The following is a 5,880-nucleotide window of genomic DNA, read 5'->3' on the forward strand; positions in this document are numbered from 1 at the left end:
GTGACGCTTCAGGACAGTCCGGGCTACATACTCTCACCGCGGGCCAGCTCTCAACCTGCCGAGGAGGAGGATGCCTTCAAACAACCGACCGACCCTTCCAAGGCATCGGAAGACAGTCTAGGACACATGGAAAGAGAGCAACCAAGAGCCCCGTTGTTGGACGCAGATTGGCACTGAGACCGCAACCAGGTTTCGCGACCACATAAATGTAAGTCAACCGGGGTGTTCAATATGCCACTGTGACGCTTCAGGACAGTCCGGGCTACATACTCTCACCGCGGCCCAGCTCGCAACCTGCCGAGATGGAGGAAGCCTACGAAGACCGGTCGGTCGGTCGGGGCAGAATCGTAAGTCGAGGACCTGTTTAGAGAGAGCCCAACATAGAGCCGAGAAGATGGAGCGCGCTCATCGTCCCTAACCCTTACCAGTAAGGTATCAAGGACCAGGCTTAGGTAATATGGGACAAAGGCAACGGCAACCTCGACAATCCGGGTTAACTGCTCTCACCGGCGGCCCAGCTCGCAACCTGCCGAGATGGAGGACGCCTACGAAGACCGGTCGGTCGGTCGGGGCAGAATCGTAAGTCGAGGACCTGTTTAGAGAGAGCCCAACATAGAGCCGAGAAGATGGAGCGCGCTCATCGTCCCTAACCCTTACCAGTAAGGTATCAAGGACCAGGCTTAGGTAATATGGGACAAAGGCAACGGCAACCTCGACAATCCGGGTTAACTGCTCTCACCGGCGGCCCAGCTCGCAACCTGCCGAGATGGAGGACTCCTACGAAGACCGGTCGGTCGGTCGGGGCAGCATCGTAAGTCGAGGACCTGTTTAGAGAGAGCCCAACATAGAGCCGAGAAGATGGAGCGCGCTCAGTGTCCCTAACCCTTACCAGTAAGGTATCAAGGACCAGGCTTAGGTAATATGGGACAAAGGCAACGGCAACCTCGACAATCCGGGTTAACTGCTCTCACCGGCGGCCCAGCTCGCAACCTGCCGAGATGAAGGATGCCTACGAAGACCGGTCGGTCTTAAGTCGAGGACCTGTTTAGAGAGAGCCCAACATAGAGCCGAGAAGATGGAGCGCGCTCAGCGTCCCTAACCCTTACCAGTAAGGTAACAAGGACCAGGCTTAGGTAATATGGGACAAAGGCAACGGACAACCTCGACAATCCGGGTTAACTGCTCTCTCCGGCGGCCCAGCTCGCAAAGTGCCGAGGAGGACGCCTTTGTCGCCCACGGGGAACCGAGGCCGCTTTCCCGGCGGCTTAGCGGCTCCACATGGGATGGGGCCGCCCCCTCCGGAGAGGGGGGGAGGGAAGCCACCGTGGAGCCGCGTGTGGCTTGCATGCGGGAGCCACGCCGACACTTCCAGCCTCGGGCGAGGCGGAAGACGGCTTTGGACTACTTGCGAGAAACAACCGTGCCCCATGCGCGGGTGCGCCTGGGAGCACCTCGGCTAGAGAGGCCCTTGCGAGCAGCGGACATACGGGGGCGGTCACTGCCTCCCCGTCGTTTAAAGCTTTCTCTCGCGCCTCGGGCTCCGGCGACACCAGCGCACTCTCGGACGCCTTTTAGAGTGATAGAAGCAGCACTGAGCAAACGCACCTCGCGGGAGCGAGAGGTACCGGCGCCCGCCTTAGCAGGACCGCCGGGCTTTTTGGGACACCGGCCGTAGGTGGCCGGGGGCGAAACAGACCCGGACGGTGTGGGAGGAAGACGCGCTCGCCGTAACCGACAGGGCTCCAAAGCACTGCCGAGCGAGTGGTCCCTCCGCCGCCGGGTCGCGGGGAGCCAGATCGATCTGAGGAGTCTTGGACAAATTCCAAAGACTCAAACGGCGCGGGAGCACGTGCTCCTCTCACAGCTTAACGACAGGTGGACGAGGCCGACGAGGACTTACAGGAGACACCATGAGAGGGCCGGTGCCTATCGCTCACACCCTGGAAGTCACTCTCGGCCACGAACGGTTAGGACTTCCCGCTAGGAAGAACCGTAGGGACTTGGAACACGAAACCAAAATGCCCTCTCACAGGATTTCAGGTGAAGGAGATATTCGCACCCCTAAAAGTGTCACCACCTCAAATACACCGGGGTAAGGTGCCAACTTACCCGGGCTCCTGGAACTGCTGCCCGGCTGAAGCCCAAAATAAAAACCTCATAGGGTTTTTCCTCCAAAACGTCAATGAAGACAGACCTGCCAGCGAGGCCGACGGGGACTTCCAGGAGGCCGGCATGACGTGCCACTACATACCGGTCACACCATGGAAGTCCTTCTCGGGTTGGACCAGGTGCAGCTCCCGCTAGAACGTGCAGCACGTCCTCCTTCACGGTACTCTCGATTGGAGTCGCCAACGTGGCCGAGCTCCTACAACTGCTGGTCGGCCTGGGACTCCAGAAAGAATGTACCAAAGTTCTTTCGTGGAAGTTCAGGTGCAGCGGACCGACCAGCCAATGAGGCCAACGGGGACTTCCAGGAGACACCATGAGAGGGCCGGTGCCTATCGCTCACACCCTGGAAGTCACTCTCGGCCACGAACGGTTAGGACTTCCCGCTAGGAAGAACCGTTGGGACTTGGAACTCAAAACCTAAATGCCCTCTCACAGGATTTCAGGTGAAGGAGATATTCGCACCCCTAAAAGTGTCACCACCTCAAATACACCGGGGTAAGGTGCCAACTTACCCGGGCTCCTGGAACTGCTGCCCGGCTGAAGCCCAAAATAATAACCTCATAGGGTTTTTCCTCCAAAACGTCAATGAAGACAGACCTGCGAGCTAGGCCGACGGGGACTTCCAGGAGGCCGGCATGGCGTGCCACTACATACCGGCCACACCATGGAAGTCATTCTCGGGTTGGACCAGGTGCAGCTCCCGCTAGAACGTGCAGCACGTCCTCCTTCACGGTACTCTCGATTGGAGTCGCCAACGTGGCCGAGCTCCTACAACTGCTGGTCGGCCTGGGACTCCAGAAAGAATGCACCAAAGTTCTTTCGTGGAAGTTCAGGTGCAGCGGACCGACCAGCCAACGAGGCCGACGGGGACTTCCAGGAGGCCGGCATGACGTGCCACTACATACCAGTCACACCATGGAAGTCCTTCTCGGCCACGAAGGGTTAGGACTTCCCGCTAGGAAGAACCGTTGGGACTTGGAACGCGGAGCAGAAATGCCCTCTCACAGGTTTTCAGGTGAAGGAGATATTCGCTCCCCTAAAAGTGTCACCACCTCAAATACACCGGGGTAAGGTGCCAACTTACCCGGGCTCCTGGAACTGCTGCCCGGCTGAAGCCCAAAATAAAAACCTCATAGGGTTTTTCCTCCAAAACGTCAATGAAGACAGACCTGCGAGCTAGGCCGACGGGGACTTCCAGGAGGCCGGCATGGCGTGCCACTACATACCGGCCACACCATGGAAGTCATTCTCGGGTTGGACCAGGTGCAGCTCCCGCTAGAACGTGCAGCACGTCCTCCTTCACGGTACTCTCGATTGGAGTCGCCAACGTGGCCGAGCTCCTACAACTGCTGGTCGGCCTGGGACTCCAGAAAGAATGCACCAAAGTTCTTTCGTGGAAGTTCAGGTGCAGCGGACCGACCAGCCAACAAGGCCGACGGGGACTTCCAGGAGACACCATGAGAGGGCCGGTGCCTATCGCTCACACCCTGGAAGTCACTCTCGGCCACGAACGGTTAGGACTTCCCGCTAGGAAGAACCGTTGGGACTTGGAACTCAAAACCTAAATGCCCTCTCACAGGATTTCAGGTGAAGGAGATATTCACACCCCTAAAAGTGTCACCACCTCAAATACACCGGGGTAAGGTGCCAAAGTACCCGGGCTCCTGGAACTGCTGCCCGGCTGAGGCCCAAAATAAAAACCTCATAGGGTTTTTCCTCCAAAACGTCAATGAAGACAGACCTGCCAGCGAGGCCGACGGGGACTTCCAGGGGGCCGGCATGACGTGCCACTACATACCGGTCACACCATGGAAGTCATTCTCGGGTTGGACCAGGTGCAGCTCCCGCTAGAACGTGCAGCACGTCCTCCTTCAAGGTGTTCGGTTGGAGTCGCCAAGGTGGCCGAGCTCCTGCAACTGCTGGTCGGCCTGGGACTCCAGAAAGAATGCATCAAAGTTCTTTCGTGGAAGTTCAGGTGCAGCGGACCGACCAGCGAGCAAGGCCGACGGGAACTTCCAGGAGGCCAGCATGACGTGCCACTACATACCGGTCACACCATGGAAGTCCTTCTCGGGTTGGACCAGGTGCAGCTCCCGCAAGAACGTGCAGCACGTCCTCCTTCATGGTACTCGGTTGGAGTCACAGAGCTGGCCGAGCTCCTGCAACTGCTGGTCGGCCTGGGACTCCAGAAAGAATGCACCAAAGTTCTTTCATGGAAGTTAAGGTGCAGCGGACCGACCAGCGAACGAGGCCGACGGGGACTTCCAGGAGGCACCGTGAGAGGGCGGGCCGGTACCTATTGCTCAAACCCTGGAAGTCACTCTCGGCCAGGAACGGTTAGGACTTCCCGCTAGGAAGAACCGTTGGGACTTGGAACTCAAAACCTAGATGCCCTCTCACAGGATTTCAGGTGAAGGAGATATTCACACCCCTAAAAGTGTCACCACCTCAAATACACCGGGGTAAGGTGCCAAAGTACCCGGGCTCATGGAACTGCTGCCCGGCTGAGGCCCAAAATAAAAACCTCATAGGGTTTTTTCTCCAAAACGTCAATGAAGACAGACCTGCGAGCGAGGCCGACGGGGACTTCCAGGAGGACGGCAGGAGGTGCCACTACCTACCGGTCACACTTATGGAAGTCCTTCTCGGCTTGGAACGGGAGCAGCTCCCGTTTGTACTTCCTCGTTCACGGCTTTCGGTAGGAGTTGCCGAGGTGGCCGAGCTCCTGCAACTGCAGGTCGGCTTGGGACTTCAGAAAATACCATAAAAAAAAAAAGTGTTTTTTATTATGAAGGTAAAACACACAGCGGGACCGAGCCGTGAGCCAGGCCGACGGGGACTTCCAGGAGGACGGCAGGAGGTGCCACTACCTACCGGTCACACTTATGGAAGTCCTTCTCGGCTTGGAACGGGAGCAGCTCCCGTTTGTACTTCCTCGTTCACGGCTTTCGGTAGGAGTTGCCGAGGTGGCCGAGCTCCTGCAACTGCAGGTCGGCTTGGGACTTCAGAAAATACCATAAAAAAAAAAAGTGTTTTTTATTATGAAGGTAAAACACACAGCGGGACCGAGCCGTGAGCCAGGCCGACGGGGACTTCCAGGAGGACGGCAGGAGGTGCCACTACCTACCGGTCACACCATGGAAGTCCTTCTCGGCTTGGAACGGGAGCAGCTCCCGTTTGTACTTCCTCGTTCACGGCTTTCGGTAGGAGTTGCCGAGGTGGCCGAGCTCCTGCAACTGCAGGTCGGCTTGGGACTTCAGAAAATACCATAAAAAAAAAAAGTGTTTTTTATTATGAAGGTAAAACACACAGCGGGACCGAGCCGTGAGCCAGGCCGACGGGGACTTCCAGGAGGACGGCAGGAGGTGCCACTACCTACCGGTCACACCATGGAAGTCCTTCTCGGCTTGGAACGGGAGCAGCTCCCGTTTGTACTTCCTCGTTCACGGCTTTCGGTAGGAGTTGCCGAGGTGGCCTTGCTCGTGCAACTGCAGGTGGGCTTGGGGCTTCAGGAAATAACATAAAAAAAAAAATAATTTTTTATTAAGAAGGTAAAAAAACACCGGACCCGACCAGCGAGCGAGGCCGACGGGGACATCCAGGGCAGCGGCGTGAGAGGGCGGCTTGGTGCCGCTATCGCCGTGGAAGCAGCATTCGGCCTAAGCAGGGAACGCCTCCCGCCCTCCTCTCGTCCTGGAAGTGTTGGACTTG

The sequence above is a fragment of the Rhinoderma darwinii genome, chromosome 1, assembly GCF_050947455.1.
Source record: "Rhinoderma darwinii isolate aRhiDar2 chromosome 1, aRhiDar2.hap1, whole genome shotgun sequence".
NCBI classification, from domain to species: Eukaryota; Metazoa; Chordata; class Amphibia; order Anura; family Rhinodermatidae; genus Rhinoderma; species Rhinoderma darwinii.